This window comes from Physeter macrocephalus, chromosome 6 (assembly GCF_002837175.3).
Source record: "Physeter macrocephalus isolate SW-GA chromosome 6, ASM283717v5, whole genome shotgun sequence".
NCBI lineage: Eukaryota > Metazoa > Chordata > Mammalia > Artiodactyla > Physeteridae > Physeter > Physeter macrocephalus.
Window position 1 is genome coordinate 60,195,855 of NC_041219.1, and position 27,868 is coordinate 60,223,722.

Consider the following 27,868-nt stretch of genomic DNA (forward strand, 5'->3'; position numbering starts at 1 on the left):
TTTATAAATTGCTTCATAGTTTTAAAATTTAAAACATCATATACTTACAATAAAAGTAGATAAAACTGATTGTAGATTTCCTTTCCCCGACTCTAACCCCCTCCCAGAGTTAAACCAGTGTGGCTGAAGGAGCTTTTTAAAAGTTTCAATGCCCAAGATGCATCAATTCAGTCAGAATCAGAGTCTCTGGGAATGGGAACAAAGTACTGGGATCTGCTAAAGCTCTGAAGGTTAATTCCAGTATGCAACCAAGTTTGGGAACTCTGCTTAAACCCGCATTACCTTCCTTTCTTACTTAATACAGAGGAAATTCACCAGGCTCTAATTTAATAGATAAGGTTCTGGGACTTCCCTGGTGGCACAGTGGTTAAGAATCCGCCTGCCAGTGCAGGGAACACAGGTTCGAGCCCTGGTCCGGGAAGATCCCACATGCCACGGAGCAACTAAGCCTGTGCCACAACTACTGAGCCTGTGCTGTAGAGCCCTCGAGCCACAACTACTGAGCCCGCGTGCTACAACCACTGAAGCCCACGCGCCTAGAGCCCGTGCTCTGCAACAAGAGAAGCCACCACGATGAGAAGCCCGCGCACCGCAACGAAGAGCGGCCCCCGCTCGCCGCAAGTAGAGAAAGCCCGCGCGCAGCAACGAAGACCCAACACAGCCAAAAATAAATAAATAAATAAATAAGTTTATATTTTAAAAATTACCTTTAATATTGCTTTGGGTTTTTTTTTAATTGAGATATAATTCGCACACCATAAATTTCACCCTTTTAAATTATACCATTCAGTGCTTTTTAGCATTTTCAGAAGGTTGTGCAACCACACTGCTAGACTATTTTAATCCCCCCCCCCAAAAAAAAACCCTGTACCAGTAGCAGCCACTCCCCAATGCCCACCTCCCCGCTCCAAGTCCCTGGCCAATCGTTAATCTATTTTCTATCTTTAAAGTTTCGCCTATTTGGGATATTTCATATAAGTTGAATCATACAATTTGCGACCTTCTGTGTCTGCCTTCTTTCACTTAGCAAGTTTTCAAGTTTCATCCATTGTATCAGTGAGGGTTCTCTGAGAGACAGAACCAACAGGAGATACAGAGAAAGACATACATAAGAGGAGATTTATTATAGGAATTGGCTCACAAGGCTATGGAGGCCAAGAAGTCCCACAGTCTGCCATCTGCAAGCTGGAGAACCAGGAAATCTGGGGCTATAATTCAATCTGAGGCTGGAGGCCTGAAAACAGGGGTCCCAGAGTCTGAAGTCCATATTTCTCCTTATGCCAATAACGCATGTCTTAATTACTGCAGCTGTGTAGTACGTGCTAAAATTATTAAGTCTGGGGAATTCCCTGGCGGTCCAGTGGTTAGGACTCAGCGCTTTCACTTCTGAGGACCTGGGTTCAATTCAATCCCTGGTCGAGGAACTAAGATGCCACAAGCCGTGTCGCATGGCCAAAAAAAAAAAAAAAAAAATTAAAATTATTAAGTCTGAGTCCTACAACTTTGTTCTCTTTTTGAAGATTGTCTTGGATACTGTAAGTCCCTTGTGTTCCCTCATATGAATTTTAGAATCAGCTTGACCATTTCTGAAAACAAAATCTGGAATTTCGGCAGAGACTGCACTGACTGTGTCCATCAACTTGGGAGGACTGCCGTCTTAACGATATTAGGTCTTCCTACTTCCTACAGGATGTCTTTCTACTGATTCAGTTCTTTCATTTCTTTCAATGATATTTTGTAGTTTTCAGTGTACAAGTCTCATTTATGGTTAGCATTTGCAGGTCCATGGCCTCTAAAGGCTAAATCAGAATTTGTGTATGGTTTGGTGATACCACAGAATGTTCTGTGTCTGAGAAAATCAGTTCTAAAACAGGTTGCACAGTACATGTCTCCTAGAAGCTGTCCAGACATGCCTTATATAAGATGACAGAAGCCCACTGCTGAGCTTTCTCATATCTGGGTAAGTACACAGACTATAGAGCACCACATTCTGTAGCTCTCAGTGTCAGAAAACGGTTTATTTTCTTTGACCTCCTGAGCTGGTCTCAGTTTCTTAGGTTGCCATGAATTGGCGGGACTAGAGAATGTAACAAAAGAGTCACATCTCTAAATTGTTAGCAACATAAATGTTTCTATAAACCTAACCTACAAAAAAATCTGTTCCCTAGGCACCCAAAATTTGTTTGATTAAGGTTGAAATAAAAGCCACAGAGGTGCAGCCTCCAATACAGCTGTTAAACTCAGGTATGAAGATATGGGGATTTCCATCTCGCACAGAGTTCTATCCCAAGGTTCAGTGAACTTTTTCTGAGCGATTGATCTCACACACTATCTAGCTCTCTATAAGCCCACAACCTGTGGCCTTGCTGATACTATCAAGTCTTTATTGCCCATCTGTTTGTAGATAACCTAAGCTCATACTTTTATTTGTAAGTCAGCTTGCCTCTAGTTCCCAGTGCATTAACTCAGTGAATTAAAAATAATCAATTTTAATATCAGCCCAAGAAAAGCAGACCTAGAAAGATAAAGGTGGTGGTGATGAAGGGGAGGTGCTTTACAGATAATTACAAAATAGCATTTGGTTAATCTACATTTCTTTTTTTCCCCCAATCCTAAAAACTTGGAGTGTTCTTCAAAGTTATTTATTTATTTATTTTTGGCCACGCAGCATGTAGGATCTTAGTTCCCCGACCAGGGATTGAACCCGCGCCCCCTGCAGTGGGAGCGTGGAGTTTTAACCACTGGACCACCAGGGAAGTCCCTTAAGTTATCTTTATTTTTATGATAGCAAGCCATTCAGAATAATCCACGGCTGTTTTAAGAACTTCATACTGCATGTGGAAACTAAGATCTAAGTGCTAAGGTGACTCACCTAGGGTCAGAAAATAAATCAGAGACCCAATCAGATGTGGGACCTTCTGATCACGAATCCATGATTAGACCATCTTAAGAGTGGAACTCGGGTGAGGACAAGAAAGGGCATGAAATCGAGGTCACTTGGTGTTAAGGGAGCTATTTGGGCTTCAAGAAGGGACGCAAACGCAGCAGGTTCAACTTTCAGCGTCAAAAAGCCATTCTACTCCCACACCATAAACCACCACTGTATCTCCTGTGCCACTACAGACACAGCTCCCTGCTAAAGAAACTATAAAAATAGCAACCCTGCCTTCCATTTCTTATTCTGCTTTACAGGTACACTGTGAGATGCAACATGAACTCCACAAATGCATTCTAAACACGTACAACCAGAAGAGCCCTTTGAAAGCAACCAGAAAAGCCCTATAACCTCCATAAGTAGCTGATGAGGAAACTGAGGCACAGGATTTAGGTGTCTGCTGACAGCTAATTAGAACTGAAGCCAAGTCTAGCCTTGTGTGCCTTGAATGTCCATCTGGTGCCCTTTTACTGTAATTTTCCACCCTTCAAAAGGCTGACTGGATATTTGATCTCTTCTTTAAGTTAAGTTTTGTACAGATGAGGATAAGGAGGAAGACCCTAGTTCTTAGAATTCATAATGTGCCTATAGTTTCATAGTTTCTTCTGCCTGCCAGGCCTTTGGGTTGTATATGTGTCTGGATTAACCTCTGGAAATCTACCCCATACGTTTCCAAGGTTTTAGAGACTTTACATTCCAGTTGTATTTTCCTTGCTGGCACTGCAGGGCTTTAAGAATATTCTTGTGAACATTCTGCTTATTTATCCCTCCCCCCAAACTCATTTTGATTCATACTAAGATATCAGCCCCAAGGAACACTCAAGGGGTGAGGCATTGGGACCTACGGGGAAAGACCACAGAGGTAGGAGGCAGGGCAGCTTTAGAACAGACTGGTTGGATTTGTGGAATCTGCTTATAAATCCGGTAGAAAACAAGGCAGTCAAGACAGATTTTCAGCATTCCCTCAGTTCCCCTCCCCCTTCCTTGAACCACAAGCCAAGCTTGTCACTTCTCCTCAGATAAAGAAATCCTTTCCTGCTGCTGTAGCCTCTAACTAGCCAGAGGCAGCACTGACTTTGGGTCTTAGCTGGAGGGGCATCGTACAGCATGTAGGCAAGGGTCAGCAGGCGATTTCCTTGTCTGGGCTAAGCTAACCCCATCTGACTTAAAAGGGACTTCAGAGAAGTTGATCCTAATGACACAAACTAGGGGTGGCTGGGTCTACAATTGGTCTTGAAAACTGATTATTGTCAGAAAAAAAAAATGCTTAAGATCATCTTCTCTAAGCTCCAAATTATCATCTTTGGCAAATACTTTTCATAATTCAGGTGACAGCATAATATGAATATAACATAAATGGTGTCTCCCAGAGTTGTTCAACCCAACACCCCACATTTATCCAACAAAACAGTACATTTGGTTAAATCATTCAAAACGATGATCAGATGAAAACTAATAATTTTGAAGTCTTCTCCAGGAAGCTAACTGGCTTAACATATGAGTATTATATATGTATTATTGAGATTTTTCTATGGCTACAACGTACACTTTGAAACACATTTTTTTCTTAAACTTTAGCATCTGCTACAATTTGTTCTTAGTAGAATTCTAACATAGCCTAGAATTATATACATATAATAATTTTAATTTAGATCAATGTTCTAGAAACAGCACCATATTTCTATGTATTTTGTCACCTGACAACTTTAAGAACCACTGTTAACTATACAAAGATGGGGCAGTTTACTATGACTGAAGGTATAAGATGTTAACAGCTGTACAAGAAAAAAATTGAAGAAGGTTTCCCTTTCATTTATCATTCTTGCCAGTAATTTAGTCCATGAAAGTATAAAAGTGTAGGTCCAAAAAATTCAATCATTATCTTCAAGCTGCTATGATCATGCAATTGTCAAGAACTGGTTTCATTGAGGTGGAGTGGCCAAGAGGGTGGAGTAAAAGACCCTGAGCTCACCTCTACCCACCAGCACACCAAAATTACAACTACTTACAGAGCAACTATAGATGAGAATGACCTGAAGACTAGCAGAAAGGATTTTTCACAATTAAAGATACAAAGAAGGAATCACAATGAGATGAGTAGGAGGGGCAGAGAATGGTCTAGTCAAGACCCACACCCACAGCTGGGTGACCCACAAACTGGAGGTTAATAACAGTTGCAGAGGTTCTCACCAAGGAGTGCCGTTCTGAGTCCCACATTGGGCTCCCAAGCCTGGGGTTCCTGTACCAGGAAGTTGAGCCCCTAGAATGCCTGGCTTTGCAGGTCAGTAGGGCTTGCATAGGGAGAGTTGGAGGGCTTGCATAGGGCGGGCTGCATAGGGAGAGCTGCCTTGGAAAAAGAGACTCACTCTTAAAGGGCTCACACAAAATCTCACATGCTCCAAGACCCAGTGAAGAGTCAGTAATTTTAAAGGAGCTTGGGTTAAGCTCATGTGCTGATCTTGGAGAGCCTCCCAGAGAGGCAGGAAGCAACTGGGGTTCCCTCTGGGGACATAGATGCTGACAGAAGCCATTTTGGGAACTCATTCTACTACAAGAACACTGGTGCTGGTGAAAGTGAGTGGGGCAGGCACGGAGGCCTCCTTTTGTCCACCACTTCTTATAAGCAAGACTCCAGCCTCCATGACCTTCCCTGAGTTCCAAAGGGTGGATTTGAACAGTTGCTAATCTAGGGAGGAGCAGCCAAGAAACCACCTGAGGAAAGATTAAGGGACCAGAGAAGCTCATCAAGATTAAGAGACAACCACCTGAGATGAGATTAAGGGAGGGCAAGCCCTGCTCACACCCTAATCTTGTCAGAGACCCCACCTTTGAACCACTGCTGTAAAACCCTTCATCAAATCCTCTGAGGTTGAGACACACAGTTTTTCGAGGCAGAAGCCCAGTGTGTCTCCCTTTGCCTGGCAGAGTATTGAATTATAAAGCTATCTTTTCTACTTCACCCAACACTCTGTCTACAGGATTTGAGTCGGCACCCGAGTCGGTAACACTGGCAAGCACCGTTCTGGAATCCTCCCTCTAGCCTATTAGCACCAGGGCCTTACCTGCCCACCAGCCAGTAGGCACCAGTCCTAGGACCCCACAGGCCAAGAAACCAGCCACATGGGGGGAACCAGCCCTGGAAACCCCCCCAACTCAAGCCCCACACGCAGTCACCCAAGGACCCAGTTCCACCCTCCAGTGGGCCAGCATCCTCCACATGAGGCAGGGCCTGAGAGCCACTGGCTGGGGGCAAGTCCCGCCTACCAGCACACCTACAGTAGTCAGCTCACCACAACAGAAGGGTCCATGCGGCCCACATAGGGGGTACCCTTAGAGTATATGGCTCTGGTGGCCAGAGGAGAGTGTGATGATGGGCCCTATAGGATGTCTCCTATATAAGCCACTTCTCCAAGATCAGGATGTATAACCAACCTAATATATATATATATATATATATATATATATATACATAGAGAGAGAGAGAGAGAGAGAGAGAGAGAGAGAATTAGGCAAAATGAGGTGACAGAGGAATACACTCCAAATAAAGGAACAAGGTAAAACCCCAGAAGAATTAAGCTAAGTGGAGATAAGCAATATACCCAATAAAGAGTTTAGGGTAATAATCATAAAGATGCTCAATGAATTAAGGAGAAGAATGGATGAACACAGTGAGAAGTTTAACAAACAGAAAATTAAAAGAAGATCCAAAAAGAACTGAAAAACACAATAACTAAAATTAAAAATATACACTAGAAAGAATAACAGGAGATTAGATTATACAGGGAACGGATCAGTGAACTAGAAGACAGAGTAGTGGAAATCACCCAAGCCGAACAGAAAAAGGAAAAAATAATTTTTCAAAATGAGGATAATTTAAGAGGCCTTCTGGACAACTTCAAGTGTACTAACATTCACATTTTATGGGTCCCAGAAAGAGAAAAGAAGATAAGGGGCAGAGAAGTTATTTGAAGAAAAAAAGCTGAAAACTTCTGTAATATGGGAAAAAAAAAGACATCCAGGTCCAGGAATCACAGAGCATCCTAAACAAGATGAACCCATAGTTTCACACCATGAGACATTATAGTGAAAATGGCAATACTTAAAGATAAAGAGATAATCTTAAAAGCAGCAAAGGAAAAGCAACTACTATGTACAAGGGAACTCCGATGAGACTATCAGCTAACTTTTCAGCAGAAACTTTGCAGGCCAGATGGGAGTGGCAACATATATTTAAAGTGATGAAACAAAATAACCTACAACCAAGAATTCTCTTCCTGACAAGACTATCATTCAGATCTGAAAAGGAGATAAAGAGGTTTACAGACAAACAAAATCTAAAAGAGTTCAGCACCACTAAACCAGCTTTTCAAGAAATGTTAAAGGGACTTCTCTAAGCAGAAAAGAAAAAACCACAACTAGAAATATAAAAATTATGCAAGGAAAATTCTCATTGGTAAAGGCAAATATACAGTAAAGATAGTAGATCAACCACTTACAAACCTAGTAGAAAGCTTAAAAGATGAAATTAGTAAAAGCATCTATATCCACAAAAGTAGTTAAGGAATATACAAAATGTAAAATATGGTGTAAATAATATTCAGTGTGGGGTGGGGGGAGGGTGTTAAATGCAAGGTTGTTAGAATACATTTGAACTTGAGATCATCAACTTAAATAATCATGTAAATATTTGGGTTGCTGTATTTAAACTTCATGGTAACCACAAATCAAAAATCTAAAATAGATACACACACACAAAAGAAAGAAATCCAAATACAGCACTAAAGATAGTCATCAAATCACAAGGGAAGAGAGCAAATGAAGAAGGGAACAAAAAAGGACAAAAACAATCCAAAAACAATTAACAAAATGGCAAAAAGTACATACCTATCGATAATTACTTTAGATGTAAATGGACTAAATGCTCCAATCAACAGACAACGAGTGGCTGAATGGATTAAAAAAAAACAAGACCAATATATATGCTGTCTACAAGAGACTCACTTCAGATCTAGAGACCCATACAGACTGAAAGCAAGGGGATGGAAAAAGGAATTCCATGAAAATTGAAACCAAAAGAAAGCTGGGGTAGCAATACTTATATCAGACAAAATAGACTTTAAAACAAAGACTGTAACAAGAGACAAAGAAGGAAATTACATAATGATCAAGAGATCAATCCAACAAGAACATATAACAGTTGTATATATAGATGCACCTAACATAGGAGCACCTAAATGCACAAAGCAAATATTAACAAACATAAAGGGAGAAATTGACAATAACACAATAATAGCAGGGGAAATTTAACACCCTGCTTACATCAATAGATAGATCATCCAGACAGAAAATCAATAAGGAAACACTGGCTTAAATGATAGATTGGATCAGATAGACTTTATATATACAGAACATTCCACTCAAAAGCAGCAGAACACACATTCTTTTCAAGTGCACGTGGAACATTCTCCAGGATAGATCACATGGCAGGATAAAAAACAGGTCTCAATAAATTTTCGGAGATTCAATCATATCAAGCATCTTTTCCAACTACAACAGTATGAGACTAGAAGTCAACTACAAGAAAAAAAAAAACTGCACAAACCACAACACATGGAGGCTACAAAACATGCTATTAAACAACCAATGGGTCACTGAAGAAATCAAAGAGGAAATCAAAAAATACCTGAGAATAAATTAAAACGGAAACACAATGATCCAAAATCAATGGGACACAGAAAAACTAGTTCTATGAGGGAAGTTTATAGCAATATAAGCCTACCTCAGGAAACAAGAAAAATCTCAAATAAACATCCTAAACTTGCAACTAATGGAACTAGAAAAGAAAGAACAAACAAAAACCCAAAGTTAGTAGAAGGAAAAAATTATAAAGATCAAAAAAGAGATAAAGTGGGACTTCCCTTGTGGTCTGGTGGTTAAGACTCCACTCTTCCACTGCAGAGGGCGTGTGTTCGATCCCTGGTCAGAGAACTAAGATCCCACATGCTGCATAGCATGGCAAAAAAAGAAAGAAAGAAAGAAAGAAAATAGAGACAAAAAGAGAAAAGAACAATGAAACTAAGAGCTGGTTCTTTGAAAAAAAATAGACAAAATTCATAAACCTTCACCCAGACTCATCAAGAAAAAAAGAGAGGGCCAAAATAAATAAAATAAAAAATGAAAGGGGAGAAGTTACAACCAAAAGCGCAGAGATACAAAGGGTCATAAGAGACTACTATGAACAATTATACACCAATGAAATGTAAAATCTAGAATAAATGAATAAATTTCTAAAAACATATAGAGTCCCAAGAATGAATCAGGAAGAATTAGAAAATATGAGCAGACCAATTACCAGTAATGAAGTTGAATCAGCAATCAAAAAAACTCCCAACAAATGAAAGTCTAGGACCAGACAGATTTACAGGTGAATTCTACCAAACATTTAATGAAGAATTAACGCTGTCCTTACCAAACTATTCCAAAAAATTGAAGACAAAGGAATGTTTCCAAACCCATTCTACAAAGCAGGCATTACCCTAATATCAAAGCCAAGCAAAGCCATCACAAAAAAAGAAAACCAGAGGCCAATATCACTAATGAACATAGATGCAAAAATCCTCAACAAAATATTAGCAAACCAAATTCAACAATACGTTAAAAGGATCATATACCATGAACAAGTGGGATTTATCCCAAGGATACAAGGATGGTTCAATATCCTCAAATGTGATACACCACATTAACAAATTGAAGGATAAAAATTATATGATCATCTCAATAGATGCAGAAAAATCTTTCAACAAAACTCAATATCCACTTATGACAAAAACTCTCAACAAAGTATATATAGAGGGAACATACCTCAACATAATAAAGGCCATATATGTAAGTCCACAGCTAACATCTTACTCAAAAGTGAAAAGCTGAAAGCATTTCCTCTAAGATCAGGAACAAGACAAGAATGCCCATCCTCACCACTTTTATTCAACATAGTATTGGAATTCCTGGCCACGGCAATCAAGCAAGAAAAAGAAAAAAAGGAATCCAAATTTAAAAGGAAGAAGTAAAACTCTGTTTGCAGATGACGTAATATTATACAGAAAATCCTAAAGATACCACCACAAAAACTATCAGAACTAACAAGTAAAGTTTAGGATACAAAATTAAAATATAGAAATAAGTTCTGTTTCTATACACTAACAATGAACTATCAGAAAAATAAATTAAGAAAACAATCCTATTTACAATTGCATCAACAGAATACAACATCTCAGAATAAATCTAGCCAAGGAGGTAAAAGACCTATACTCAGAAAACTATAAGTCACTGATGAAAGAAACTGAAAAGGAAATAAACAGATGAAAATATATACAATATTCATGGATTGGAAGAATTAACACTATTAAAACAAACATACTCTCCAAGGCAATCTACAGATTCAATGCAATCCCTATCAAAATACCAATAGTATTTTTCACAGAACAAGAACAAATAATTCTAAATTTGTATGGAAGCACAAAAGACCTCAAATAGCCAAAACTATCTTGAGAAAGAACAAAGGTGGAAGTATCACACTCCCTGATTTCCATCTATACTCTAAAGCTACAGTAATCAAAACAGTATGGTACTGGCACAAAAACAAACACAATAGGTCACTGGAACAGAATAGAGAGCCCAGAAATGAACCCATGCTTATACAGTCAATTAATCCATGATAAAGGAGGAAAAAATATACAATGGGGAAAAGACTGCCTTTTCAATAAATGTTGTTGAGAAAACTGGACAGCACTATGCAAAAGAATCAAACTGGACTCCTTTCTTACACCATATACAAAAATAAATTCAAACTGGATTAAAGACTTAACTGTAAGAACTGAAACCATAAATTCCTAGAATAAAACATAGGTAATATATACATTTTGACATAGAAAAATTTTTTGAATATGTCTCCTCAGGCAAGGGAAACAAAAGCAAAAAAGAAAACAAAGCAAATGGGGCTACATCAAACTAAAACATTTTTGCACAGTGAAGGAAGCTCTTAACAAAATGAAAAGGCCACCTACTAAATTGAAGAAGATATTTGCAAATGATATATCTGATAAGGGCTTAATATCCAAAATATACAAAAAACATACACTCATCAAAAAAAAAATTAATAAATGGGCAGAGAACCTGAATAGAATTTTTCCAAAGAAGACATATAGGTGGCCAACACACACATGAAAATATGCTCTTCACTAATCATAATGGAAATGTAAATCAAAACCACAGTGAGATATCAACTCACACCTATCAGAATGGCTATTCTCAAAATAACAACAAATAAACAAGTGTTGGCACAGATGTGGAGAAAAGGAAACCCTAATATACCGTTGATGAGAATGTGAATTGGTACAGCCGCTATGGAGAAAAGTATGGAGGTTCCTCAAAAAATTAAAACAGAACTACCATATGAGCCAGCAATTCCTCTTCAGGGTATTTTTCTGAAGAAAAAAATACTAATTCAAAAAGATATATGCTCATTGCCCTATCATTCATTGGTCATATTTTTTCTCCTCTCATATATCACTACTAATCATCTTCAGGGAGACAAAGGGTAATGCATGTAAAAAGAGGTGATATGAATACTGAGTGAAATAAGTCAGACAAAGACAAATATATGATATCGCTTATATGTGGAATCTAAAAAAATGGTACAAATGAACTTATTTACTAAACAGAAATAGAGTCACAGATGTAGAAAACAAACTTATGGTTACCAAGGGGGGAAGGGGAGGAAGGATAAATTGGGAGATTGGGACTGACATATACACAAAACCATATATAAAATAGATAACTAATAAAGACCTACTGAACTCTACTCAATACTCTGTAATGACCTATGTGGGAAAGGAATCTAAAAAAGGGTGGATATATGTATATGTATAACTGATTCACTTTGCTGTATAGCAGAAACTAACACAACATTGTAGATCAATTATACTCCAATAAAAAATATTTTTTAAAAGCTATATGTATCCCCATATTCACTGCAGCATTATTCATAAGAGCAAATGTATGGAAGTAACCTAACTGTCCATCAATAGATGAATGGATAAAGAATATGTGAGTGAGAGATAGATATACAATGGAATATTACACAGTCATAAAAAGAATGATATCTTGCCATTTTTGACATTAATGGACCTAGAGGGCATTATGCTAAGTGAAATAAGTCAGACAGAGAAAGACAAATACCGTATGATCTCACTTATATGTGGGATCTAAAAAAACAAAGCAAATGAACAAACATAGCAAAAGATAAATAGACTCATAGATACAGACAACAAACAGGTGGCAGCCATAGGGGAGGAGGGAGGGACAACCAGTGAATTAGGTGAGGGAGATTAAGAGGTACAAACTTCTAGTTACAAAATAAATGAGTCACTTGGATGAAATATACAACATGGGGAAGGTAGTCAATAACATTGTAATAACTTTGTATGGTAACAGATGGTAACTAGACTTATTGTGTTGATCATTTTGTAATGTAAAGAAATATTGAATTACTATTTTGTCCACCTGGAACTAACATAGTGTTGTACGCCAATTACACTTTAATTAAAAAGAAAAAGAATCGGCTGTACTGGCAATTGGCTACATCAAGGCCAAGAACGATTATTATTATAAGTAAGAAAGCAGAGTAAGTGCAGGGGCAGACAATGCTTAAAAGCTGAGATAGAACCTAGACTGATGAGGGTTAAAGAAAGCATGAGCATCAGGAAATCCTTCTCTTCCCTGAAATCTCTCGCTTAGGAAGGAGCCTTCACGGCGTTATATAGCTGGAGTCTACATCGCCCAATTCAGCTAGCGTTGTAGGCAGGGGAAAGTTGTGGAGAAGGCCACCTGAGCTGAGGGGGGTAAGAGTAACTTTAGGAAATGAGGTTGAAGCCAAGGCATGGACAGGAACCCTTTCACTTCATCCCCATTTTCCTTTCCTTATCCAGAGTTGACTGTCTCCTCAGCTAAATTCTAACCTATCTCCTCATGATCATTCTGGTTAGGAAACTCAGAGAAATTATGAGAAATTCCAAACTAAAAGACTCAGTTTTTTAATCTGGAAGAATTCCCAAGATTTGCCAGTCTACCTCAACCCTTTATTTTCTAAGACAGAAAAATAATAATAATAATAAAACAACTAAGCACACTGAGTGAGTACCTTGTTCTTTGCTCACAAAAAAGAGTACCAGAGCTTAAAACAGATTTCAGATCCTTGGACTCAGGACAGGACTCTTTCCACTTTACACTATCTATATAATATCTCCTTTTTCTTTGGGTACATTTATTCCCTTCTACTTGTACTTTCCCCAGTTAGAAACTGTACCCAAGAAATGATATGCTAATATAGAGCATTGAATACCCAACCTACTTATTCAGTACTTAATCAGTTTGCCTATGATTATCTGTTTCTTTCTACCCAGATAGTAATTTCCTTGAGGGCATACTCAGTTTCTTTACGTCCTTTTATTAGCACAGCCGAGAAGTAGACACAGAACAGTAGCCTGGTGGGGAGTTAGAGGAGAAAGCATGAAAGCCTTCACAAGAACAAGAATTTGGGGACTTTGGCTATTTTCTTCCTGGTTGTATCCCTAGCACTTGGTAACAGGGCTTTTTCTGCGTGCCTTTCAGTGTGGGTGTGTTACACGATACAGTAGCTTAATGCCTTTATCACCATAACTACCGATGGCTGCTAGTAAGCAGTGGGAAGAAAGCTTGGTCTGAAATGTAGAACAACTCAGATGGGGAGAGGATTCATATCAGAAGGAGTCCACAATCACAGAAATAACAGGGAAAGATAGGAGACAACATGAGAACGAGGTTGAGGGATTGATAGAAGGGAAAAACAAATTAAGAAAAAGAGAAGACAGAGATGGGATCAATCAAGATGGTGGAGTAGGAGGAGGTGGAGCTCACCTCCCCCCCATGAACACATCAAAAATACATCTACATATGGAACAATTCTCACTGAAAACTAACTAGAGACTGGCAGAAAGACTCCTGTACAACCAAGGCTATAAGAAAGATCCACACATAACTGGATAAGAAGGGAAGAGAAGTGATCAGGTTAGGACCTGTGCCCCTGGAAGGGGGCTCAGGGGAAAAGGAAGATTACACAGGTGAAGACCCATGCTGGGGAGTGAGTAGTTCAAGCCACATATTGGGCACCCCAGTTCTGGGGTCCTACACAGGGGAGATGAGCTCCCTTGGCTTGTGGGAAGACCACTGGGGCTAACAGGAGAGCTGTGGGGAGCCTGGACTCACTCATGAGGAGCGCACACGCGCTGGCTTGTCCCCGAGGCAAAGTGGAGAGGACGGAGTGAGGACTACTCCAGTGGCTGCCAGGTTTCCCGAGACAGCCTCGGCATGTGCCCCAGCCCAAGCAGAGAGAACTCTCCAGCCCCACTTACTCTGGGTCTTAGTGTGACACTGGATCTGGGGTGGCCACGGCCAGGAAGAAAGCTCAGCTGTGCAATGCAGAGGTGACCTGGGTGGGGCAGTGATCAGCTATGAGGGGCAAAAGGGACTTGGACCCAAGGCTACATCTGAGCAGAGCAAGGGAAACAACTGCAGGCATCTGCACATGCAGCACATCAGAGACAATTCAGACAAGGGTCCCAGAACAGAGGGAGGGGAAAACACACACTTAAAGGAAACAGAGCCAGCTTGGCCCAACCCTCAGGGCTTCTGCTCCAGCAACTTGGGGTCATACCCCACCCCCAAGAGGGGAGCTATGGCCACTGAGAAGAGGGGAAGTCCCGTCTCACACCAGCTCCAGCTCCAGCCCCTCCATGTCCAGAGCCACCTCCTACCAAGATGATAGCTGCCAGCACACCCTGAGGAAAGACATGACTGCATACACAGTAAATCCAGCTCTCTCACCAAAGGCACTGGGCACACATAGTCTGTATACGGATGCTCCCACACAAGAACACCCCTTCAAGACTGCAAGAGCTAACTGTTCATAGAGTCAATACAGTCAGAGAAAGTTAAGCCAAAAAAGAAAACAAAACAAAACAAAACAAAACATGAAAAAATAAATAACAAACAGAAATAAACAATTACCAGGTAAAGAATTCAAAGCATTAGTAATAAGGATGTTAACTAAATTAAGGAAAAGAATAGATGAACACTGTGGGAATTTTAACAAAGAACTAGAATATATTTTTAAAAACTCAATCAAAAATGACAAACTCAATAACAAATAAAAAACACACTAGAAAGAATGAATAGCAGGCTAAGTGATACAGAAGAACACATACGCGATCTGGAAGATAGAATAATGGAAATCACCCAATCATAACAGCAAAAAGAAAAGCAAATTTTAATAAATGAAATCAATCTAAGAGATCTCTGGGATAACATTAAGTGCAGCAATATTTGTATTAAAGGGGTTATCGAAGGAGAAGACAGAGGGAAGGGGATCAAAACTCATTTATAATCACTTCAAAAAGAATAAAATACCTAGGAATAAACCTACCTAAGGAGGCAGAAGAACTGTACTCTGAAAACTATAAGACACTGATGAAAGAAATTAAAGATGACACAAACAGAAAGATATATCCTGTTCCTGGATTGGAAGAACTAATACTGTTAAAATTACCATGCTACCCAAGGCAATCTACAGGTTCAATGCAATCTCTATTAAAATATCAATGGTATTTTTCACAGAACTAGAACAAATACTTAAGAAAGTTGTATGGAAACACAAAAGACTCCAAATAACCAAATCTTGAGAAAGAAGAGCAGAGCTAGAGGAATCACTCTCCCTGACTTCAGACTAGACTACAAAGCTACAGTAATCAAAATAGCACAGTACTGGCACAAAAACATACACATAGATCAATAGAACAGAATAGAAAGCAGAAATAAACCCACGCACTTATGGTCGATTAATCTACAACAAAGGAAGTGAGAATATGCAACAGAGGAAAGACAGTCTCTTCAGCAAGTGGTGCTGGGAAAACTGGACAACTACATAAAACAGTGAGATTAGAACATTTCTTTACACCATATACAAGAATAAACTCAAAATGGTTAAAGGACCTAAATGTAAGACCTAAAACCATAAAATTCCTAAAAAAGAACATAGGCAGAACACTCTTTGACATAAATCATAGCAATATTTTCTTGGCTCAGTCCCCTAAGGCAAAAGAAATAAAAGCAAAAGTAACCAAATGGGACATAAGTAAACTTAAATGCTTTTGCACAGCAAAGGAAGCCACCAATAAAACAAAAAGACAACCCATGGAACGGGAGAAAGTGTTTGCAAATGACACAACCAACAAGGGCTTAATATACAAAATACACAAACAGCTCATCCAATTCAATATTAAAAAAAACCAAACAACCCAATCCAAAAAATGGTCAGAAGACCTGAATAGACATTTTTCCAAAGAAGACATACAAATGGCTAACATGCAAATGAAAAGATGCTCAACATCACTAATCAGCAAGGAAATGCAAATCAAAACCACAATGAGATATCATCTCACACCTGTCAGAATAGCTTTAAATAACAAATGTTGGAAGGGATGTAGAGATAAGGGAACTGTTGTACACTAATGGTGGGAATGTAAATTGGTGCAGTTGCTATGGAAAACAGTATGGATGTTCCTCAAAAAATTAAACATAGGATTACGATATGACCCAGCAAATCCACTCCTGGGTGTATATCCGGAAACATGAAAACACTTATTTGAAAAGATACATGCACACCAATGTTCAAAACAGCATTATTTATAATAGCCAAAATATGGAAGCAACCCAAGTGGCCATCAACAGACAAATGGATAAAAAAAAGACATATATACATTATATATGTATATATAATGAAATCTTACTCAGCCATAAAAAAGAATGAAATTCTGCCATTTGCAGCAACATGGATGGACCTAGAGAACAGCATGCATAGTAAAATAAGTCAGACAGAGAAAGACAAATACTGTATTCATACTTACTTGTGGAATATAAAAAATAAAACAAACGAATGCATATAGCAAAACAGAACAGACCCACAGATATAGAAAACAAATAGTAGTTACCAGTGGGGAGAGGGAAGGGGGAAGGAGCAAGATAGGGGTAGGGGATTAAGAGATACAAACTACTTTGTATAAAATACATAAGCAACAAGGATATATTGCACAGCACAGGGAATAATAGCCATTATTCAGTAATAACTTTTAACAGAGTAAAATCTATAAAAATACTGAATCACTATGCTGTACACCTGAAACTAATAATATTGTAAATCAACTATACTTCAATAAAAAAGAAAAAAGACAAATTAAGAAGGAAACTGAAATTCGGTAAACGAAGAACAGCATTATCAGACTGCACAATTTTTAAGCGTGATTACAGATATTATCTCATCTCATTTAAATATCACAACAACCCCGTGAGGTAATTACGTTTTAAATTATGCATAAGAGATGAGGAACTGAAGCTGACAGCAGGGAGCCCAAGGCAGCACGTCTGAACGACTGTATTGTCCTGTGACAAGTACTGTAATTCCTGTACATGCTTGTTTCTATATATCTCCCCTCTCCTGATGGCCTCCTCTCCAGTAATACACAGAGAACCCTCATCACTTCGCTTTCTGGCTGCCTCTGTCCTTGCCAAAATTGCTGAGGCAAGTTTAACCTCTCCTTAAAAAAAGACAGAAGACAAAACCCACGAGATGCTTGTTCCAAAGAAATACAGATTCATTCACCTGGTGATCGCTGTTCACATAAAATAGAAACAGCCACTCGCAACCATCCCACTTTCGGCCGCCTCCCTTTTTTTCTTCCCAAACATCAAAGTCCACCCAGAGCTGCATCACTGCCATCCCCCTCCCACCCTTAGTACCCCCAAATCCTTTTTACTACCGTGTCCTTCCTCCGGTCACTCTGGATTTCAGATGAAACGGGCCCAGCCAGGAAAAAAAAAAAAAAGACGGTTTTGGGAAGGGCAAGCTGTGCCGTCCTCAAGGAAATGCTTTTCAGTCCCTCCTTCCCACTGTGGGGCGTGGCTGCCAGCAAAGGATGGAGTTTGGGCGGGTTCCCCACAAAGGAAAGCCTGCGGGCGCTGAGGTTTCCGGGTCTCACCACACATGAACCAGCAGGAAACCTCTGCCGAAACTGTAAACGCTGGACTTGTTGCTGATCAACTTATTCATCTCCTTCACTAGCGATTGCTAGACCGGTATAAAGGAGACGCCTGTCCAGGTGAAATGATAGTCATGATAAAGCGCAACAGCGCCACCTCCTGTGCGACCCAGTAACAGCTGCCTTCATTGGTGCTCAGGTCAGGATTTGACTTTAGCTCCAGGGACAATCGCAACCCCAAGTCTTTACTGGGTGCACCAGATTATATTGAGCACTGCTATGACATGAGGCACTAGATATGGGACACGTGAAAATAAAAATCCCAGGAGTAGGTAATCAATCATTCACAAATGCTTTTTGTTTTGTTTTGTTTTGCGGTACGCGGGCCTCTCCCTGCTGTGGCCCCTCCCGTTGCGGAGCGCAGGCTCCGGACGCGCAGGCTCAGCGGCCACGGCTCACGGGCCCAGCCGCTCCGCGGCACGTGGGATCCTCCCGGACCGGGGCGCGAACCCGTGTCCCCTGCATCGGCAGGCGGACTCGCGGACTCTCAACCACTGCGCCACCAGGGAAGCCCTATGTTAACTTTTTAAAAATTTTATTTATTTATCTATCTATCTATTTATTTATGGCTGCGTTGGGTCTTTGTCGCTGCGCCTGGGCTTTCTCTAGTTGCAGCGAGCTGGGGCTGTTCTTCATTTCTGTGCGCGGGCTTCTCATTGTGGTGGCCTCTCTCGTTGCGGAGCACGGGCTCTAGGCACACGGGCTCCAGTATTATTTGTGGAATGTGGGCTCAGTAGGCTTAGTTGCTCTGCGGCATGTGGGATCTTTCCAGGGCTCGAACCCGTGTCCCCTGCATTGGCAGGAGGATTCTTAACCATTGTGCCACCAGGGAAGTCCCCCCACATGGATTTTATAATCATAGGAGACACTGAAGAAAATACACAGCTGGGAGAATTCCAGATTAGATACTAACACCTAATACACGTTCTATTCAAGAAATATAGGTCACAGATTGAATAGATGACCAGTTTGCTCAGCACTGTTAACAAACCAAGCAGAAATTGGGCATCATTAGAACAGAAAGAATTTGGGTGCCACGTGATGTGGCACATTTAGAGACTGAGGTACTTCAGTCCTCTAGTCTCTGCTAGTCACAGTTTTATTTCCTTCAGATCTCTTTTAAAATAGGATGAACTGTACTGAATGCCACTGAATTGTACATTTAAGAATGGCTGACGGTGAATTCTGTTATGGGAATTTTACCTCAATTTTAAAAAAAGAACGGATGAAGTCTCATCAGTCAAATTTTCTTCCCATCCTTTATTCATAATTGATGAATACAAGACACATGAACTGATCTGAGCTTTATATTATGTAATCTCCTACTCTACTTCCCCAAGAACCCTGATCTCCTTGAAGGCAGAGACCATGGCTTACTCATTTTTGTAATTCCTGCAGCATCCAACATACTGCTAGATACCCATTCTGATACACAGAATTGTGTTTAAAAATCTAGTTTTTGTAAAGGACCCACTGCAGTCATAAAAGTAATAACCTCTAGGACCTAGAAATTTTTAAAAATATATACAGATAGAACAAAGGGGGATTCAAAAGTTTATTCTCCAATTTTAATAAACAATTCAAATAAATGATGAATTTTAAAAATTTCTGAGATAGAGAAAACTCTGGAAATAACTGCACAGACACAGAAACACCTACATACATGCTAGATAGAGAATCTTAAACAGAAGATATAAACAGGAGGCATATATGTATCACTGGTCCCACACATATATGCATGAATAAGGTGTCTAAATAGCCCTTATTTCTCTTTTCTCTCCAAGTGTTCATTCCCTTATAATTTCAATTATTACCTCTGTCTCAAATTTCTGTCCCTCTTAGTCATTTTCAGCAACGCTTCAGTCCATCCTTCCCTGCCGGATGGCTATTTCTGCCTCGCCATTCGTTCAATCAGCATTTATTGAATATGCCCATTTTCCACTCTGCCAATGTTAAGTACTGAACAGCAAGAGGTCACACTGAAATATATACTGGGAACCTCTTCATTCTGCAGTTTAGTCCATAGACACCTCTACCAGATCCTCTAAATTCCTACAACAACACTCGTTCCTGTGTTATTTAGTGTATTCTGTTGGATTCTACAAATGTGAGGAGGAATTCCAGCTTGAAGACTGGTGGGGTGGACCCTCCTGAAATCTGTTTACGTGAGGCATGGAGAAAGCCCTAGAAAATTGTTAATTATAAGGAAAGAGTCAGAGCAAGAAGGCTTTGCCCAATGACAAGAATAGAATGATGTTCAGCGTTGTGTCTGTCTCTTAAAGCCCTTTGGCCTAGACCTCATAACATAACTGAGCCTCAGGAAAGGCGACCGTAAGTACAACTGCGAGAGTTATTTCACAAAACAGAAAAATGAAACAAAGCCAAAAAACTATGATAGACTTTGGGTAGCGTTGCTTTGGAACTGTTTCAAAGGAAGTTAACACGAAAGCCAGGCAAATGGATTCTTCCAACTTTATCTGAAAACAATCCAACTTCACCATAGGGGGGCAGCAGGGGACCATTCACAGCTTCACAGGCCCCGAGGCTTACAAAGAAGGTTTGCATGGCACATGGAAACAGAACAATGATGTAAGCTGTAAACAGAGTCAGCGATAGACTCGCTGCAGCAATGCCCCCCACCTAAATGGGGCGTCTCAGGAATTGAAAGAACAGTAGATGTTGCCAACTAAAAATTGTCACTTGCCATCTGGTTCTACAAGGATGAAGTTACTAGCCACAGCAATCCCTGACCTTCAACACAGCTTAAAAGGGGTTCAGGGTGGAGATCAGGAATGAGGCACTCTGTGCTCTGGGAAAAACTGGCAGAACAGGCCTTCAGATAGTTAGATATTTTCAGGAGGAGATTTTATGAGCCCAATTCGCATCTTCTGATATGTGGAAAAGCACTAAAATCATTCATGGAGGCATCTGCTCCCCGGGACTAGCAGTAACCCTCTGCCAAAATGTGAGCTTGACTGCACGTACCCCCTTCACTAATATCTTATATATACCGACATTTCCCCCTACCTCTTCAGAGCCGTGAGGACCATAGCCCAGGAGACATCTTCTCGTTTCCCCATCTACTGGCTGGATGACAGCAGGACAAGCTGAAACCATGTATTAAAGACAACAGACCCATAGCATGGAAAGAGATTTTATTCCTAAGAACCACTGGGAGGAAAAGTGCCCATGGAAACCACTCAGCCAAAAGCGTCCATAAGAAAAAAGTGTATTATAGTAAGCCACTGAAATTTACGATGGTTTGTTACAGCAGCTAGAATGAATTACCCTGAGAAATGCAGGCATACCACTTTTTCAGAGCCACTGTTCTCCACATAAATAAAAGGGAAATAAAAAGTCTTGCAGTAAAGGTAAAAGATAATCTATATAGTGCTCGGTACATAGGATACATTAGTGAGATATATGTAAATTGTGAGGAAAATACGAAGATTTGCTTATGTTTTTATCTTGAAGTATATGAAAGTAAACTTTCTCACTAAAATTCACCGTATTTTTATATAAAAGAGTGACAATGGAATACTCACTGAATCTGCATGTCAGAGGGTCACGTGTCACGTATGGAGAATGAGGTATCCTGAGAAAAGAATTGCAATTACGTGAAAAAAGGGGGTGATAACTTACATTTGTTTATACATGTTTAACATAATGCAATCTATAATGATATCATGTGGTTTATTTTGTAAAATCAAAACTATTAAATAGTATAATCCTGGCAATACCTTGAAATGAGAAGTAATAATTTAAATTGTCCTATATAGATGCATCTGTATACTTAAGAGAATTGTCACATTTAAAATATTATCCACTTTTCTTTTATATGAGGCAGGTCTCCTAAATTTGCTGTTTTTTCTCTGTTGAGTGACTGACAGGAGTATGCTAGCAGATAGTTGTAGAAAAGATGAACACCTTCAAGGTAAAAGTGATATTTTCACAATGTGTAAAAATTGAACTTTTTTGAAAAGAACCCTTGCTATGGGAGTGGAAAATGGATTTTGGGAGATGTTATTATTCATTATCTTGTTGCTGAAATGATATATTTTTCACCTCTGAATTCTCTCATATTTATATATTTCTAAAACTTTTTAAAATTTCTAACCTCTCTAAAAATTATATAAATGAATAGTTTCCACTTTGAAAGCAATTATTATGTAACAATTTCTAACTAGTTTACATAACTGTTTTGTTACCAGATAGATGAACATTTTCTATGCAAATTCCTACAAAACATTTAAATAGTTGGTAGATGGAATTGAAATATATCATGATAGAAGCAAAATGCTTTTCTTCCATTTGGACCCATACATTTTTTTCAGCTATTACAGCCACTGAAATCAACTATCAGATCAAAGCACAGAACTAGAACAAATACTTAAGAAAGTTGTATGGAAACACAAAAGACTCCAAATAACCAAATCTTGAGAAAGAAGAGCAGAGCTAGAGGAATCACTCTCCCTGACTTCAGACTAGACTACAAAGCTACAGTAATCAAAATAGCACAGTACTGGCACAAAAACATACACATAGATCAATAGAACAGAATAGAAAGCAGAAATAAACCCACGCACTTATGGTCGATTAATCTACAACAAAGGAAGTGAGAATATGCAACAGAGGAAAGACAGTCTCTTCAGCAAGTGGTGCTGGGAAAACTGGACAACTACATAAAACAGTGAGATTAGAACATTTCTTTACACCATATACAAGAATAAACTCAAAATGGTTAAAGGACCTAAATGTAAGACCTAAAACCATAAAATTCCTAAAAAAGAACATAGGCAGAACACTCTTTGACATAAATCATAGCAATATTTTCTTGGCTCAGTCCCCTAAGGCAAAAGAAATAAAAGCAAAAGTAACCAAATGGGACATAAGTAAACTTAAATGCTTTTGCACAGCAAAGGAAGCCACCAATAAAACAAAAAGACAACCCATGGAACGGGAGAAAGTGTTTGCAAATGACACAACCAACAAGGGCTTAATATACAAAATACACAAACAGCTCATCCAATTCAATATTAAAAAAAACCAAACAACCCAATCCAAAAAATGGTCAGAAGACCTGAATAGACATTTTTCCAAAGAAGACATACAAATGGCTAACATGCAAATGAAAAGATGCTCAACATCACTAATCAGCAAGGAAATGCAAATCAAAACCACAATGAGATATCATCTCACACCTGTCAGAATAGCTTTAAATAACAAATGTTGGAAGGGATGTAGAGATAAGGGAACTGTTGTACACTAATGGTGGGAATGTAAATTGGTGCAGTTGCTATGGAAAACAGTATGGATGTTCCTCAAAAAATTAAACATAGGATTACGATATGACCCAGCAAATCCACTCCTGGGTGTATATCCGGAAACATGAAAACACTTATTTGAAAAGATACATGCACACCAATGTTCAAAACAGCATTATTTATAATAGCCAAAATATGGAAGCAACCCAAGTGGCCATCAACAGACAAATGGATAAAAAAAAGACATATATACATTATATATGTATATATAATGAAATCTTACTCAGCCATAAAAAAGAATGAAATTCTGCCATTTGCAGCAACATGGATGGACCTAGAGAACAGCATGCATAGTAAAATAAGTCAGACAGAGAAAGACAAATACTGTATTCATACTTACTTGTGGAATATAAAAAATAAAACAAACGAATGCATATAGCAAAACAGAACAGACCCACAGATATAGAAAACAAATAGTAGTTACCAGTGGGGAGAGGGAAGGGGGAAGGAGCAAGATAGGGGTAGGGGATTAAGAGATACAAACTACTTTGTATAAAATACATAAGCAACAAGGATATATTGCACAGCACAGGGAATAATAGCCATTATTCAGTAATAACTTTTAACAGAGTAAAATCTATAAAAATACTGAATCACTATGCTGTACACCTGAAACTAATAATATTGTAAATCAACTATACTTCAATAAAAAAGAAAAAAGACAAATTAAGAAGGAAACTGAAATTCGGTAAACGAAGAACAGCATTATCAGACTGCACAATTTTTAAGCGTGATTACAGATATTATCTCATCTCATTTAAATATCACAACAACCCCGTGAGGTAATTACGTTTTAAATTATGCATAAGAGATGAGGAACTGAAGCTGACAGCAGGGAGCCCAAGGCAGCACGTCTGAACGACTGTATTGTCCTGTGACAAGTACTGTAATTCCTGTACATGCTTGTTTCTATATATCTCCCCTCTCCTGATGGCCTCCTCTCCAGTAATACACAGAGAACCCTCATCACTTCGCTTTCTGGCTGCCTCTGTCCTTGCCAAAATTGCTGAGGCAAGTTTAACCTCTCCTTAAAAAAAGACAGAAGACAAAACCCACGAGATGCTTGTTCCAAAGAAATACAGATTCATTCACCTGGTGATCGCTGTTCACATAAAATAGAAACAGCCACTCGCAACCATCCCACTTTCGGCCGCCTCCCTTTTTTTCTTCCCAAACATCAAAGTCCACCCAGAGCTGCATCACTGCCATCCCCCTCCCACCCTTAGTACCCCCAAATCCTTTTTACTACCGTGTCCTTCCTCCGGTCACTCTGGATTTCAGATGAAACGGGCCCAGCCAGGAAAAAAAAAAAAAAGACGGTTTTGGGAAGGGCAAGCTGTGCCGTCCTCAAGGAAATGCTTTTCAGTCCCTCCTTCCCACTGTGGGGCGTGGCTGCCAGCAAAGGATGGAGTTTGGGCGGGTTCCCCACAAAGGAAAGCCTGCGGGCGCTGAGGTTTCCGGGACTCACCACACATGAACCAGCAGGAAACCTCTGCCGAAACTGTAAACGCTGGACTTGTTGCTGATCAACTTATTCATCTCCTTCACTAGCGATTGCTAGACCGGTATAAAGGAGACGCCTGTCCAGGTGAAATGATAGTCATGATAAAGCGCAACAGCGCCACCTCCTGTGCGACCCAGTAACAGCTGCCTTCATTGGTGCTCAGGTCAGGATTTGACTTTAGCTCCAGGGACAATCGCAACCCCAAGTCTTTACTGGGTGCACCAGATTATATTGAGCACTGCTATGACATGAGGCACTAGATATGGGACACGTGAAAATAAAAATCCCAGGAGTAGGTAATCAATCATTCACAAATGCTTTTTGTTTTGTTTTGTTTTGCGGTACGCGGGCCTCTCCCTGCTGTGGCCCCTCCCGTTGCGGAGCGCAGGCTCCGGACGCGCAGGCTCAGCGGCCACGGCTCACGGGCCCAGCCGCTCCGCGGCACGTGGGATCCTCCCGGACCGGGGCGCGAACCCGTGTCCCCTGCATCGGCAGGCGGACTCGCGGACTCTCAACCACTGCGCCACCAGGGAAGCCCTATGTTAACTTTTTAAAAATTTTATTTATTTATCTATCTATCTATTTATTTATGGCTGCGTTGGGTCTTTGTCGCTGCGCCTGGGCTTTCTCTAGTTGCAGCGAGCTGGGGCTGTTCTTCATTTCTGTGCGCGGGCTTCTCATTGTGGTGGCCTCTCTCGTTGCGGAGCACGGGCTCTAGGCACACGGGCTCCAGTATTATTTGTGGAATGTGGGCTCAGTAGGCTTAGTTGCTCTGCGGCATGTGGGATCTTTCCAGGGCTCGAACCCGTGTCCCCTGCATTGGCAGGAGGATTCTTAACCATTGTGCCACCAGGGAAGTCCCCCCACATGGATTTTATAATCATAGGAGACACTGAAGAAAATACACAGCTGGGAGAATTCCAGATTAGATACTAACACCTAATACACGTTCTATTCAAGAAATATAGGTCACAGATTGAATAGATGACCAGTTTGCTCAGCACTGTTAACAAACCAAGCAGAAATTGGGCATCATTAGAACAGAAAGAATTTGGGTGCCACGTGATGTGGCACATTTAGAGACTGAGGTACTTCAGTCCTCTAGTCTCTGCTAGTCACAGTTTTATTTCCTTCAGATCTCTTTTAAAATAGGATGAACTGTACTGAATGCCACTGAATTGTACATTTAAGAATGGCTGACGGTGAATTCTGTTATGGGAATTTTACCTCAATTTTAAAAAAAGAACGGATGAAGTCTCATCAGTCAAATTTTCTTCCCATCCTTTATTCATAATTGATGAATACAAGACACATGAACTGATCTGAGCTTTATATTATGTAATCTCCTACTCTACTTCCCCAAGAACCCTGATCTCCTTGAAGGCAGAGACCATGGCTTACTCATTTTTGTAATTCCTGCAGCATCCAACATACTGCTAGATACCCATTCTGATACACAGAATTGTGTTTAAAAATCTAGTTTTTGTAAAGGACCCACTGCAGTCATAAAAGTAATAACCTCTAGGACCTAGAAATTTTTAAAAATATATACAGATAGAACAAAGGGGGATTCAAAAGTTTATTCTCCAATTTTAATAAACAATTCAAATAAATGATGAATTTTAAAAATTTCTGAGATAGAGAAAACTCTGGAAATAACTGCACAGACACAGAAACACCTACATACATGCTAGATAGAGAATCTTAAACAGAAGATATAAACAGGAGGCATATATGTATCACTGGTCCCACACATATATGCATGAATAAGGTGTCTAAATAGCCCTTATTTCTCTTTTCTCTCCAAGTGTTCATTCCCTTATAATTTCAATTATTACCTCTGTCTCAAATTTCTGTCCCTCTTAGTCATTTTCAGCAACGCTTCAGTCCATCCTTCCCTGCCGGATGGCTATTTCTGCCTCGCCATTCGTTCAATCAGCATTTATTGAATATGCCCATTTTCCACTCTGCCAATGTTAAGTACTGAACAGCAAGAGGTCACACTGAAATATATACTGGGAACCTCTTCATTCTGCAGTTTAGTCCATAGACACCTCTACCAGATCCTCTAAATTCCTACAACAACACTCGTTCCTGTGTTATTTAGTGTATTCTGTTGGATTCTACAAATGTGAGGAGGAATTCCAGCTTGAAGACTGGTGGGGTGGACCCTCCTGAAATCTGTTTACGTGAGGCATGGAGAAAGCCCTAGAAAATTGTTAATTATAAGGAAAGAGTCAGAGCAAGAAGGCTTTGCCCAATGACAAGAATAGAATGATGTTCAGCGTTGTGTCTGTCTCTTAAAGCCCTTTGGCCTAGACCTCATAACATAACTGAGCCTCAGGAAAGGCGACCGTAAGTACAACTGCGAGAGTTATTTCACAAAACAGAAAAATGAAACAAAGCCAAAAAACTATGATAGACTTTGGGTAGCGTTGCTTTGGAACTGTTTCAAAGGAAGTTAACACGAAAGCCAGGCAAATGGATTCTTCCAACTTTATCTGAAAACAATCCAACTTCACCATAGGGGGGCAGCAGGGGACCATTCACAGCTTCACAGGCCCCGAGGCTTACAAAGAAGGTTTGCATGGCACATGGAAACAGAACAATGATGTAAGCTGTAAACAGAGTCAGCGATAGACTCGCTGCAGCAATGCCCCCCACCTAAATGGGGCGTCTCAGGAATTGAAAGAACAGTAGATGTTGCCAACTAAAAATTGTCACTTGCCATCTGGTTCTACAAGGATGAAGTTACTAGCCACAGCAATCCCTGACCTTCAACACAGCTTAAAAGGGGTTCAGGGTGGAGATCAGGAATGAGGCACTCTGTGCTCTGGGAAAAACTGGCAGAACAGGCCTTCAGATAGTTAGATATTTTCAGGAGGAGATTTTATGAGCCCAATTCGCATCTTCTGATATG

At 39.9% G+C, this 27,868-nt stretch overlaps 1 protein-coding gene across 2 annotated transcripts in view; it reads right to left on the bottom strand.

Moving 5' to 3' along the window:
• Nucleotides 1-21,786, bottom strand: part of STYK1 (serine/threonine/tyrosine kinase 1) — a 53,850-nt gene extending 32,064 nt beyond the window's left edge. Inside the window, exon 1 of one of the 2 annotated variants that reach the window (XM_028491001.2) lies at nt 21,666-21,786. The gene's annotated coding sequence lies outside the window, so the exon portion shown is untranslated. Of the gene's footprint in view, nt 1-17,841; nt 17,933-21,665 lie in introns of those variants that run through there. The other variant, XM_007114030.4, reaches the window with a different exon arrangement.
• Between the last annotated feature and the right edge of the window lie 6,082 nt (nt 21,787-27,868).